The sequence below is a fragment of the Neophocaena asiaeorientalis genome, unplaced genomic scaffold, assembly GCF_003031525.2.
Source record: "Neophocaena asiaeorientalis asiaeorientalis breed wild unplaced genomic scaffold, Neophocaena_asiaeorientalis_V1.1 scaffold194, whole genome shotgun sequence".
Taxonomy (NCBI): domain Eukaryota; kingdom Metazoa; phylum Chordata; class Mammalia; order Artiodactyla; family Phocoenidae; genus Neophocaena; species Neophocaena asiaeorientalis.
Window position 1 is genome coordinate 745,860 of NW_020172638.1, and position 13,628 is coordinate 759,487.

At 41.6% G+C, this 13,628-nt stretch overlaps 1 pseudogene; it reads left to right on the forward strand.

The window, feature by feature from the left end:
• The first annotated feature begins 7,752 nt into the window (after positions 1 to 7,752).
• LOC112395982 (sharpin-like) lies at positions 7,753 to 8,773 on the forward strand (annotated as a pseudogene).
• Positions 8,774 to 13,628: the final 4,855 nt, after the last annotated feature.

Genomic DNA, 13,628 nt, shown 5'->3' on the forward strand with positions numbered 1-13,628 from the left:
TCTATGTAAATACAAGGTCTTGTCATCTTAAATGCTATGGATTTATGCCCTGGACTACACAGTGACAGCCACGCACAAGGGAGCACTCCATTATTTTCAAAGCCACAGAAGTCTGATCAACACATCAGCCTTTCAGCCATTGTCATTTATAAATACCATCCTCCCAAATACTGCCTTTTCACATGACATCCATACTTCTTCCTCTGTGAACTGATAAAATGTGGCAGCAATGTACCCATGAAAGCCAAGACTCTTTAATATTGGGTTGGCCAAAAAGTTCCTTCAGGTTTTTCTGCAACATCTTATGAAAGAACCTGAACGAACTTTTTGGCCAACCCAATAGTTCAGTATTACTACTTCTAAGGGTAGAAAAGGTAAAGGACTTGCAATGTGGGATGCATATATATTACAACATTTACTTCCACAATAGAAGGAGGGGCCAACATAGATAGAGTGAATTAGGCCCTTCATTATTTATGTAAATTGGCCTTTGAGACCTAATGCTTAAGTATTTAATCACATGAAGGGAAAATTGAAGCAAAATTTCAAATTAACTTGGCATAAAAATATATTAATTACATCAATGAACAGAGAATGCTTTGGTGGTGTGGATGTGTGGTATTTGAAATACTGGTTCAAACTGGCTCAGATAATTTTTACTGCAGACCAGTTTTTTTCGTACGTTAAAAAGTGAGCCAGACAAAAGAAGTATAGATAGTACGGTAATCATAAGCATGAACAAGATGTCTTTTTTTTTTAAGTAACAGCAAGAGCGGTGGAAAACACATGGTGTTGACTGACAAATGTAAACTCGGCCAACGTCCTGTTGGTTGTAGGTGACCGTGAGCTAAGTGGATATGGAATGTCTGACTCAGAGAAAACGACCGGTTACATTCATATTATAATCTTTCAGGGATTCTTGTGCTTTGTACCTAATTTATTCTTGTGTCTTACCTGCCCCAGGGAATCCTTTGTTAGAGTTGAGTTCTTTCTTCTGCATAAATGTATCCTTCCCACCTTGAGACCTGCCATCTCCATTACCACAATCTTTCCTGTGCCCAAAAGGCATTTTATCTCCTAACCTATAACTTTCCTTTTGCCCCCACTCTACCTCAAGAAAAGTTCCTCAACCCTTTGGAGACTAAATGACAACTGAGAAGTAAAACAAAAAACAAAAAAACCTCTCACTGTCCCTTCAGTTTTTCTTAAAAACACTCACTCAGTTTAGACTCCAGGGCAGTTCTTAGACTCTGCCTTGTCACTTCCACACGTACCTCATAGTATTGATCTTAATCTAAAATCCCAGAATGCCCCTCTAGAATGAATGTCAGATTAAAACATTCATTCTATTGCTTTCAATTCTCTGAAATATCCCCATTAAATATTTGCACAGCCTGAAAGAGTTGTCAGATGATACAGGTGGAGATGAGCGGTGCTTAGGGAATTTTTAATCTTTTTTTAAAGATTTCTCATTTTTTAAAATATTTATTTATTTGGTTGCACTGTGTCTTAGTTGCAGCAGGTGGGCTCCATAGTTGTGGCATGTGAACTCTTAATTGCCACATGCATGGGGGATCTAGTTCCCTGACCAGGGATCGAACCTGGGCCCCCTGCGTTGGGAGCATGAAGTCTTATCCACTGTGCCACCAGGGAAGTCCCAGGAATTTTTCATCTTAAAGAAATTTCTTGCTGCCCAAAGTAGCTATTTTACATGGCAAAAATCAATAAATCAATCCTCCTATGTCATCATTTAATTCAGTAACTGGTGTAAAAATATCCCATGTGTTGCTATAGAAAACTGAGCCTAGTCCTTTCATTATTTTTAGTTCCTTATGACATGCAGACATAGAGATCTTGACAAAACTTGTGATGGGGCAAGAAGTTCTGTAAGATCTATAAAAACCACTGGCGTTCTGAATGTACATGGAAAGAAACGTCTACTTCAATGTAATCAACAATGCTCTGGATTTCCTGCCACATTTTGTGATGATCAGTCATTCATTCAGTATCTGTTGAACACTTACTAGGTAGTGCTGCTGGCACCATGCCAACTGCTCCTTGCAGAATCTACAGCCAAACCACAGAGAATGAATCACGGACCATAAGCTGGTGCCCTGAGCGGTTTTATTTGTTAGGAGATAGATACACACAGAGGCACATATGAATTTTCACTTGAATTACCTTAAAGCAGGGTATGCACTCCCAAGTTTAGCCCCTGACCTACTCTTTCTACTGTATCATATCCAGTAAGGTTAGCCTATTTATGTAATCTCTCTGACCCCATAAGCGTTCAGATATACAACCTGCGATTAATTAATAACAGCAAAGTAGTGTGATACCGGCAGAGAAGACGGAAGGGCAGAGAGGTCTCTGGCAACACCCAGAAGGGAGCCAGTCACTTGGCATGAAAAATTTGAAGGAGACCACTAGAAGAAAATAATGTGTCTATCGCCACGACCTCTCAGTACATAATGTTTCTATTCAGTGAAGCTCTATTTATTCCAAAATAATAGAAGTACAATGTTTTGACCTTAATTTCCCAGTTAAACTTATGTTACCTCTTTCAACTTTCAAATCAAAGCTCTTCTACTTCTGACTCCCACTTGTGATGTAGGGAGTGAAAAGGAGTATTGCTCTTATGCAGATAATGAAAAAATAACCAAAATAACTTCAATTTTTATGACTTTCTCCAAACCTATCAGACATCTGAAGTCACAGAACAACCAAATGGCAGTGGCAAGGATGCAGAGCAACCAGAACTCATACGTTGCTGGTGGGAACGCAAAACTGTAGAGCCAGTTTGGAAGGTAGTCCGACAGTTTCTGACAAAGTTAAACATACACCAACCCTATGTACCTGCAATCACAGTCCTACGTATCTACCTGAAAGAAATGAAAATTTATGTTCACACAAAACCTATACGTAAACGTTTATAGCAGCTTTTTGCATAATCACCAAAACTTGAAAAGCCAGATGTCCTTCAACTGCTGAATGGAAAAACCGTGGTACGTTCATACAATGGAATACCACCCAACAATTAAAAGGAACGGGTATATGCAGGACACCCCAGTCGCAACGTTTACATCTAAACACCCAAATCCTGGTTTCTAAATACCATTCTCCAATGAAAGGAACTAGGGCTCTTTGAAGAACTTGATTCCAGGGCTTTAGCAAGGAAAATACAAGATGAACCTAGAGCATGTTTTTGTACCAGAAAGTAAAGAAGTGCTCCAAAAAATTAGAAAAAAAAAAAGGATGCAGTCATGTTGAAATGGCATAGGAGCCAACCTGAAAGAGCTCCCAATGGCCAAAGTTGGAAAAACATGAACAAGAAAATAAATATAGTATTGGAATATAATCCTAAGAATAAATATTTATGAGTCCATGCTGATCAAAACAACTGAATAAAACACTAAACAGGGGAGAAGGGACAGCTCTCTCATAGAGAAGAATTCTAATTAAATAATACAGAAGGAATGAAGATAATAAAAAATAAACATTACAACACCACATTAGTAATTGCTGCAGGCAAGATCCACCAATGGATGCTAAAATTAGTTTCCAAAAGTTTTAAGTAGAAACAAGATATTTGCTTAGTCTCAAAGCATCCCTCCAAGGGCTTCCCTGGTGGCGCAGTGGTTAAGAATCCGCCTGCCAACGCAGGGGACACGGGTTTGAGCCCTGGTCTGGGAAGATCCCACATGCCACGGAGCAACTAAGCCCATGTGCCACGACTACTGAGCCTACACTCTAGAGCCCGCGAGCCACAACCACTGAGCCTGCATGACACAACTAATGAAGCCCACGCGCCTAGAGCCCGTGCTCCACAAGAGAAGCCACCACAATGAGAAGCCCGCGCACCACGACGAAGAGTAGCCCCCACTCGACACTAGAGAAAGCCCACACACAGCAACGAAGACCCAATGCAGCCAAAAATAAAATATAAATAAATAAATTTATTTAATAAAAGTATCTCTCCAAAATATTTAATAATTACAAAAAGAAAAATAGTAAGTTTATAGTCAAGAATACAGGTAGATGCCACCTGACAGATTAGCCAAGTGATCAAGATTAACATCACCAGTATAATACATGTGAGCACCATGTACCCTGTGACATGCTGTACTGAAAAGGGCACATCACCTCTGTGTCCTCCTTCCTGAGAACGCATAGCTTCAATCGAATGAGAAAACATCAAACAAACCCAAACTGAGGGACCTGCTACAAAATGACTCACCAGTACTCTTCGAAAGTGTCAAGTCATACAAGACAAGAAAACACTGTGGAAATGTCAGATTGAAGGAGACCAAGGACACACAACTAAATGCAATATGGAACCGTGTGTCCCAGAACAGCAAAAGGATGTTAGGGGGAAAACACGGTGAAATCCAAATAAATTCTTTAGTTTAGCTAATAGCACTGTGACAAGTTTAATTTCTCAGTTTTCATAGTTACTCTATAGTTTGACAAGATGTAACATGAGGGGAAATGGGGTGAAGGGTATATGGGAACTCTGTGCTATTTTTGCAACTTCTCTGTAAGCCTGAAATTATTTCAAAATAAAAAAGTTAAAAAGCAACAATAAAAAAATCAGAGGTGTAAATCTTAAGCTCCCGTGACTGTCTTTTCCAACAATGGCCCCACTCGCTCTTCCAGAACCTTGACACTCCCTTATCAAGAGATGCATTCTATTTACCCTCCCCTTCAACTGGGGACTTTAAAGTCCTGGGCAGGACTTTATTACAACTAAAATAAATAGAAGAGACACTGCATGACTTCTGAATCTAGGTCATAAAAGGTGTTGCAGGTTCTACGTGGCTCTCTCTCTACTCACCCTTGGAACCCAGCCACCATTTGGTGAGGAAGACCAGGCCACATGAAGAAGTCACAAGTATACGTTTCAGATGAAAGCCCCAGCTAAGAGCTAAGCCAACAGCCAGACCTGTGAGAATGCCTTCAGATTATTCCAGCCCAACGCCTTCAAGCTGTCCCATCAGTCACTGAGTGGAACAGAGAAACGCTGTCCCCACTGAGCCCTGCCCAAACTGCAGAGCTGTGAGCATAATTACTGGTGTTATTGTTGTTACTGTATTAAGCTACTAAGGCTTGGGGTGATTGGTTATGCAGCAAAAGAAAACTGGAACAGCTGCCCTAAATTGATATGATTAATTGCTATTGGAAGATACTGGGTTTTACATCCACTTCATCCCTTAAAAAAAAGCTTTACTCACGACGGTAAAAAGAGAACTCGTAACTGGTGATTTTGGTAGCACTTTCTGCCATTTTGTTTTTGCAAATTGATCTCTTTCCGAAAGAGATCAATATGACATTAAGTTATTAAGACACAGCCTAAGGGTGTATTAGACTTGAGTTTTGCTAGGTCTCATTCTAAGCACATCCATATTAATGTCTACCTATTCACTTTCAGAAATAAGTCATCCCCTCTGTCAGTTACTAAGGAGCAATCTGTGCCCTAAACTCGCCCTTTGAGTTCAAATCTCTTGCCCTCTAAGTAGAGCTGGGACCACACAAATAACCGTCATTTACCTGCAAAGGTATGTTTTAATGGTCTTCAATTGGATTTTTTCTTATGTTTGTCAACTTGCACACTAAGAATTATGTTGAAAGTAGAAAAGCAAGACACATCATCTTACCAGTGAAACATGCTTATACCAAAGATACCAAATAATAGGTCAATAACCATCTTAGGACTATCTGAGAACCTCTTTTCCTTACAAAGTTCCTAAGTCCTAATTTTCACAATTAAGCTAAGTTACTACCTTGATCTTAAAGAAATTACAAGATATATTATACCATCTTTGAGATAATAACGTGGAGAAAATAAAACAGGGCATTATCAATGCTTATTTTTCTTCCTGATATAATTAAGGAACAGACTGATATTCTAGGGATGTACATTACAAAATTATTTTGCTCTTATCTATTAGATTAAAGCGAAGCATGTTTCAACTTACCTTCTTTGAAGTCGCTCTTCCGTCTGAGCTCACATCAATCTCTCGCTTTTTTCTACTTTGAGAGCGAGGAAAACAGCATCAAAAAAGAAAGATGGCGTTTTAAATCAGAAACACCTGAGTTTGAATCCGGGTTCTCTGTCAGGTACTTGCTACGTCAGTGGTTCTCAAAGTTTTAACTTGCATCAAAATCACCTGGAAGGCTTGTTAAAACACAGATTACTTGCGGCCCAGCCCAAAGGTTTTGATTCAGTATGTGTGGGATGGGGTGTGAAATCTGTATGTCTTACGAGTTTCCAGATGATGCTGAATTGTACACATGTGAACAAATTACTCCTTGGTTTGAATCTCAGATGCTGCGGCTGAAAAAAAATTGGAAAGTTTCTACCTACACCATAAATATTCACTTCCTTTCCCTATATTAGTCAATACCCATGATACAGGTTCAGCGTCCCTTTCCACAGTCCTGAAACCCAAACATTTCAGAAAACACAACTTTTTCTTTTAGGTTTGGTTTAAATTCGTTTGGCAACAAACCTGGTCTATTAACAGTCTTCATTTATTATTTATTGTTTTTACTTTATATCTCTTTATTATATGTATAGTTTGGTTATTGGGTGCTGTGGCCCTACACCATTAGAATTGTTATGTATTATATAGGCTACAAACTATACTACCTTTCTAGAATGAGGGAAAATGTATGAATCCTGAAGTCCTGGCTCTAAATGTTTTGCATAAGAAACTGGCAACCTGTCTTTAGCACTTTAACATATTTATATATTTTCTTTGATTTATTTAGCTATTTTCAGCTTTCTCAACTTGATTATGAATCCCTCAAGAGCAGAATCATGTCTTGTGTGGCAACCCTCACACCACCTACTACACACTGAACATGAAGTATGTGCTAAATAAATAACCACTGGTTTGAATTTATTGACCCTAATAAGATTTGAGTAGAAGACTGACATGATTCCATAGTATGAGATTCAAAAAGGAAAGATGAATCAAAAACATTGCAGGGTTCTCAAAACTGCAGTTCTGACTATAATCCCCATAATCCCAAATGATTCTGACAAGAAGAAAATGTGACAGTGACATTTCTGCTCTTCTTTGCACTTGTCACACATCGTATCTAAAGTATTGAAATCGGGCCATGTTTCTGCTCACCTTCTTAAGGATCTGTGCCCTATTAACTCCCATACTTCTATGTGACCTCGCTGTTCTAATGGCTCCTTTCCACAAGCCTTTGCCTTTGCTCAAAACTGTTGCATCTTTAAAAATGAAAGAGAAAGAAAGCATGTTATGCACAGAGGAACAAAGGTGTTGTTACTTGAGGTGTATTTATCCATGAGAAGGTGACAAATTCCATTTGTGATCCAGGAAACAAAAGTGAGGTTGGCAAGCAGGGTAAGGACAGTCATCAGGATCCACTTAAAGAAGCTTGCAAAGATGCTGCAAGGGCCAGAGAGCTCATTCAGAAGGCAAACTTTGATGGGAAACTAGATACCAGGCACCTGGATCATCAGTGGGACCATACGGCAAAGCCTGTCCAGCCCGGTTTGCTTTATTTGTCAGTAATACGCAGAGATTTTTGGTCTTAAGGTCACGACTCTTTTAGCAATCCCGCTAACACTATATCCCCACATCCAGAAAAGTCCTCTTGAATCTAAAAGCCCAAATAATGAAAAAAGCAGCACTATTCACACGCCAAAATGGTGACACAGAGCGGCCGGAGGGCACGGAAGCGGGCTCGTAGGGCCGGGCCGGGGCCGGACCAGAGATGGCGCCGCCGGTGCGCGACGCAGCAGCGGCCTCGGACCCCGGCTGGGCCGCGGTGCTCCTGGCCGTGCTTGCCGCGGTGAGGCCGCTGGGCGCGGGGTCGGACGAGCGACCAGGTTGCTTCCGGCTGGAGCTGCTTGGCGCGGGGCCCGGGGCGGTCAGTTTGGAGCGGCCCTGGGAGTCAGTCTCCTACACCGTCCGAGGCCCCATCCAGCATGAGCTGCAGCCTCCACCAGGAGGGCCTGGGCCTCTCAGCCTGCACTTCGCCAACCCTCAGGAAGCTTAGCGGTGGGCAGCCCTGGTCCGAGGTGCCACCGTGGAAGGACAGAATGAGGACCTAGCAGGGCACCTGACCCGGGCCAGAGAGGGTGGGGATGAGAAGCGGGCAGCCCACGCGGCAGCCATCATGTGGCCCTCAGCATCCAGCCGCAGGAGGCCTGCTTCCCTCCCGGCCCCATCAGACTACACGGCACAGCTGAAGGTCCTGCATCCTCTGCCCATGTCTCGCTGCCGGTCCACCCCCACTGCACCACTGGGGCCCTCCAGGAGCAGATATTCTCGGAGTTCGGCTTCCCACCGGCTGTGCAGTGCTGGGTCATCGGGAGGTGCCTGTGTGTCCCTGGATACAGCCTTGCTTTCTATGGGGGCCAGCGGGACCGGGGCTCTCAGCCCTCCCGAGAAGCCCCAGGACACAATCCTCAGCGCCCCCAGAAGATGGATGAGGAACTAGGCCGCCTTTTTCCTTAGTCACTGGGGCTGCCCCAAGCCCCTCAGCCAGCTGGCTCCAGCCTCCCCAACGCCCTTCAGCACGGCTGGCCCTGCCCTTCCTGCACCTTCACTAGTGCCCCAAAGCTGACCCGGCTGTGAGATGTGCAGCACCCAGAGGCCCTGGGCTTGGGAACCCCGTCCCACAGCCTCCACCCGGCAGCTACCAAAGGCCACAAGGAGTAGACGATGGCCCTTCCCTTCCAAGCCCAAGGTCCCTAGAGGCCCTGCTGAACCTCTCAGGGAACCTCTGCTGACCACTCACGGGAGACAAAGCCGGAGTTGCAGGGGAGGGGCGGTGAGCTGGAGTCATTAAATACACTTCTGAGCAAAAAAAAAAAATGGTGACACAAACAAATTCACATTCTCATCAGGACTGGTCCATTCTGCAGGATCAAGAATTTCACAGGTCATTGCTTCGGCTGGACCACACAGAACCTCCCCTCCAGATATACAAGTGCATCAGTGGGTTTTCAAATTAACACTTACTGAAATTTGAAACGTCATCTTTTTCTTAATTTTTCCTGGTACTATCTATTGACCTTCAGAGCTGGTATTCTGGGTAATACACATGTGATTGCAAAGGCAAGAAAATAAGAGAATAGAGCCATGGAAAGAGATTGAGACAGAGAGAGAAGGGGGCGGGGAGAAGAAGATACAGAAAAGATTAGGGTTAGCTATAGGAAATCACCAATACTCTCTCCTTTTCTAATGTATGAAAATGGAGATTTCGTATAGTTCAACTTAAACAAAAATACCTACTCCCACATCTTTATAAGAAAATTAAAAAGAGAGAGAAAGAAACGAGAGGCAATATACATAAGGATGATCTAGATGTATACGGGCCCTGCATCACCACACTGCTGACGCTGATCATGCACTTTCGGAGACGAAAACCCAGTTGCCATTGTGTGCCGGGTCATGATTTAGAGAATCACAAAAAAGGAACGTAGGCTTAAAAAGAGCCACATCGGCTTCCCTGGTGGCGCAGTGGTTGAGAGTCCGCCTGCCGATGCAGGGGACACGGGTTCGTGCCCTGGTCCGGGAAGATCCCACATGCCGTGCAGCGGCTGGGCCCGTGACCCATGGACGCTGAGCCTGCGCGTCCGGAGCCTGTGCTCCGCAACGGGAGAGGCCACAGCGGTGAAGGGCCTGCGTACCGCAAAAAAAAAAAAAAAAAAAAAAAAAGCCACAAAAAAAAAAAAAAAAAAAAAAAAAAAAAAAAAGAGCCACATCAAAATGAATGGCTGAAGGGCCACAGGTTAGACCCATGTCTTCAGAGTTGCTACTCTCCTTTTAGATGCTTAACTCAGACTGTTGATGGCCCCCTTTCTTGGAGACTGTGCTAAAATCCACCACTGCGATCCGGAGCATATGCTCTTAGTGCCGTCTTCCCTGCAAAAGGCCCGGGCCTCCCCTGCGATATCAGTCTGAGCGGCCAGGTGCCCACGGACTGATAAAAGCACACACTTCCCTTCCTATTTCTTTCTTTGTTTCCTGGGTGAGGCTAGACTGCTTCCAATTTTGCCACTTGACAATTTGGCTTCTGTCAGAGTCAGTGTCTCTCACCTCAGGGAGAGGGAAACGAGGAAAGGAAACGGCAATAACTTCTTTCTTCTATTTTTCCTCCAAAAGCGTCTTTTTCTGACACTCCACTTTGAGTTAGTTGAAAACTGGATCCTCGCCAGGGCTCAGTATGAGGAATGTGTTGTCATTGCCTGGGAGAATAAATCGGGCAGGACTCCTCAACTCTGTCAGACTGTGGCACTTACCTGGGGTAGCTGTTTGCAAGCACACGTTCCCAGGCCCCTACTCAATCAGAATCCCCCAGCATCTGTCTTTTTTAAAACATCTTTATTGCAGTATAATTGCTTTACAATGGTGTGTCAGTTTCTGCTTTATAACAAAGTGAATCAGCTATACATATACATATATCCCCATATCTCCTCCCTCTTGCGTCTCCCTCCCACCCTCCCTATCCCACCCCTCTAGGTGGTCACAAAGCACCGAGCTGATCTCCCTATGCTATGCGGCTGCTTCCCACTAGCTATCTATTTTACATTTGGTAAAGAGTTTTATAGCGTCTGGCCTTACATTTAGGTCTGAAATCCATTTTATTTTTGTGTATGGTGTTAGGGAGTGTTCTAATTTCATTCTTTTACATGTAGCTGTCCAGTTTTCCCAGCACCACTTATTGAAGAGGCTGTCTTTGCTCCTTTGTATATTCTGGCCTCCTTTATCATAGATTAGGTGACCATAAGTGCGTGAGTTTATCTCTGGGCTCTCTATCCTGTTCCATTGATCTATATTTGTGTTTTTGTGCCAGTACCATACACTCTTGATTACTGTAGCCCTGTAGTATAGTCTAAAGTAAGGGAGCCTGATTCCTCAATCCCCGTTTTTGGTTTTGTTTTTTTTCAAGACTGCTTTTGCTATTTGAGGTCTTTCATGTTTCCATACAGATTGCAAAATTTTTCGTTCCAGTTCTGTGAAAAATGCCACTGGTAATTTGATAGGGATTGCATTGAATCTGTAGATTGCTTTGGGTAGTAGAGTCATTTTCACAATGTTGATTCTTCCAATCCAAGAACATGGTATATGTCTCCATCTGTTAGTATCATCTTTAATTTCGTTCATCAGTGTCTTACAGTTTTTTGCATCCAGGTCTTTTGTCTCCTTAGGTAGGTTTATTCCTAGGTATTTTATTCTTTTTGTTGCAATGGTAAATGGGAGTGTTTCCTTAATTTCTCCTTCAGATTTTTCATCATTAGTGTATAGGAATGCAAGAGACTTCTGTGCATTAATTTTGTATCCTGCAACTTTACCAAATTCATTGATTAGCTCTAGTAGTTTTCTGGTAGCATCTTTAGGATTCTCTATGTATAGTATCATGTCATCTGCAAACAGTGACAGTTTTACTTCTTCTTTTCCAATTTGTATTCCTTTTTTGTCTTTTTCTTCTGTGATAGCTGTGGCTAGGACTTCCAAAACTATGCTGAATAATAGTGGTGAGAGTGGATATCTTTGTCATGTTCCTGATCTTAGAGGAAATGTTTTCAGTTTTCCACCATTGAGAATGCCATTTGCTGTGGGTTTGTCATATATGGCCTTTATTATGCTGACATAGATTCCCTCTATGCCCACTTTCTGGAGAGTTTTTGTCATAAATGGGTGTTGAATTTTGTCAAAAGCTTTTCCTTCATCTATTGAGATGATCATACGGTTTTTCTCCTTCAGTTTGTTAATATGGTGTATCACATTGATTGATTTGCATATACTGAAGAATCCTTGCCTTCCTGGGATAAACCCCAGTTAATCATAGTGTATGATGCTTTTAATGTGCTGTTGGATTTTGTTTGCTAGTATTTTGTTGAGGATCTTTGCATCTGTGTTCATCAGTGATATTGGCCTGTAGTTTTCCTTCTTTGTGACATCCTTGTCTGGTTTTGGTATCAGGGTGATGGTGGCCTCGTAGAATGAGTTTGGGAGTGTTTCTCCCTCTGCTATATTTTGGAAGAGTTTGAGAAGGATAGGTTTTAGCTCTTCTCTAAATGTTTGATAGAATTCGCCTGTGAAGCCATCTGGTCCTGGGCTTCTGTTTGTTGGACGATTTTTAATCACAGTCTCAATTTCAGTGCTTGTGATTGGTCTGTTTATATCTTCTATTTCTTCCTGGTTCAGTCTTGGACGGTTGTGCCTTTCTAAGAATTTGTCCAGTTCTTCCAGGTTGTCCAATTTATGGGCATATAGTTGCTTGCACTAATGTCTCATTATCCCTTGTATTTCTGCAGTGTCAGTTGTTACTTCTCCTTTTTCATTTCTAATTCTATTGATTTGAGTCTCCTCCCTTTTTTTCTTGATGAGTCTGGCTAATGGTTTTTCAATTTTCTTTATCATCTCAAAGAACCAGCTTTTAGTTTTATTGATCTTTGCAAATGTTTTCTACATTTCTTTTTCATTCATTTCTGATCTGATCTTTATGATTTCTTTCCTTCTGCTAACTTTGGTGGGGTTTTTTCTTCTTTCTCTAATCGCTGTAGCTGTAAGGTTAGGTTGTTTATTTGAGATGTTTCTTGTTTCTTGAGATAGGATTGTATTGCTATAAACTTCCCTCTTAGAACTGCTTTTGCTGCATCCCATAGGTTTTGGGTCATCGTGTTTTCATTATCATTTGATTCTAAGTATTTTTTGATTTCTTCAGTGATCTCTTGGTTATTTAGTACTGTATTGTTTAGCCTCCATCTGTTTGTATTTTTTACAGGTTTTTTCCTGTAATTGATATATAGTCTCATAGCGTTGTGGTCAGAAAAGGTACTTGATACGATTTCAATTTTGTTAAATTCACCAAGGCTTATTTGTGACCCAAGATATGACGTATCCTGGAGAATGTTCCATGAGCACTTGAGAAGAAAGTGTATTCTGCTGTTTTTGCATGGAATGTCCTATAAATATCAATTAAGTCCATCTTTTTTAATGTATCATTTAAAGCTTGTGTTTCCTTATTTATTTTCATTTTGGATGATCTGTCCATTGGTGAAAGTGGGGTGTTAAAGTCCCCTACTATGATTGGGTTACTGTCAATTTCCCATTTCATGGCTGTTAGCATTTGCCTTATGTATTGAGGTGCTCCTATGTTGGGTGCATCAATATTTACAATTGTTATATCTTCTTCTTGGGTTGATCCCTTGATCATTATAGTGTCCTTCTTTGTCTCTTCTAACAGTCTTTATTTTAAAGTCTATTTTTTTCTGATACGAGAATTGCTACTCCAGCTTTCTTGGATTTCCATTTGCATGGAATATCTTTTTCCATCCTTCACTTTCAATCTGTATGTGTCCCTAAGTCTGAAGTGGGTCTCTTGTAGACAATATGGGTTTTGTTTTTGTATCCATTCATCTAGTCTGTGTCTTTTGTTTGCAGCATTTAATCCATTTACACTTAAGGTAGTTATCGATATGTATGTTTCTATTACCATTTTCTTAATTATTTGGGCTTTGTTATTGTAGATCTTTTCCTTCTCTTGTGTTTCCTGCCTAGAGAAGTTCCTTTAGCATTTGTTGTAAAGCTGGTTTGGTGATGCTGAATTCTCTTAGCTTTTTTTTTTTTTTTTTT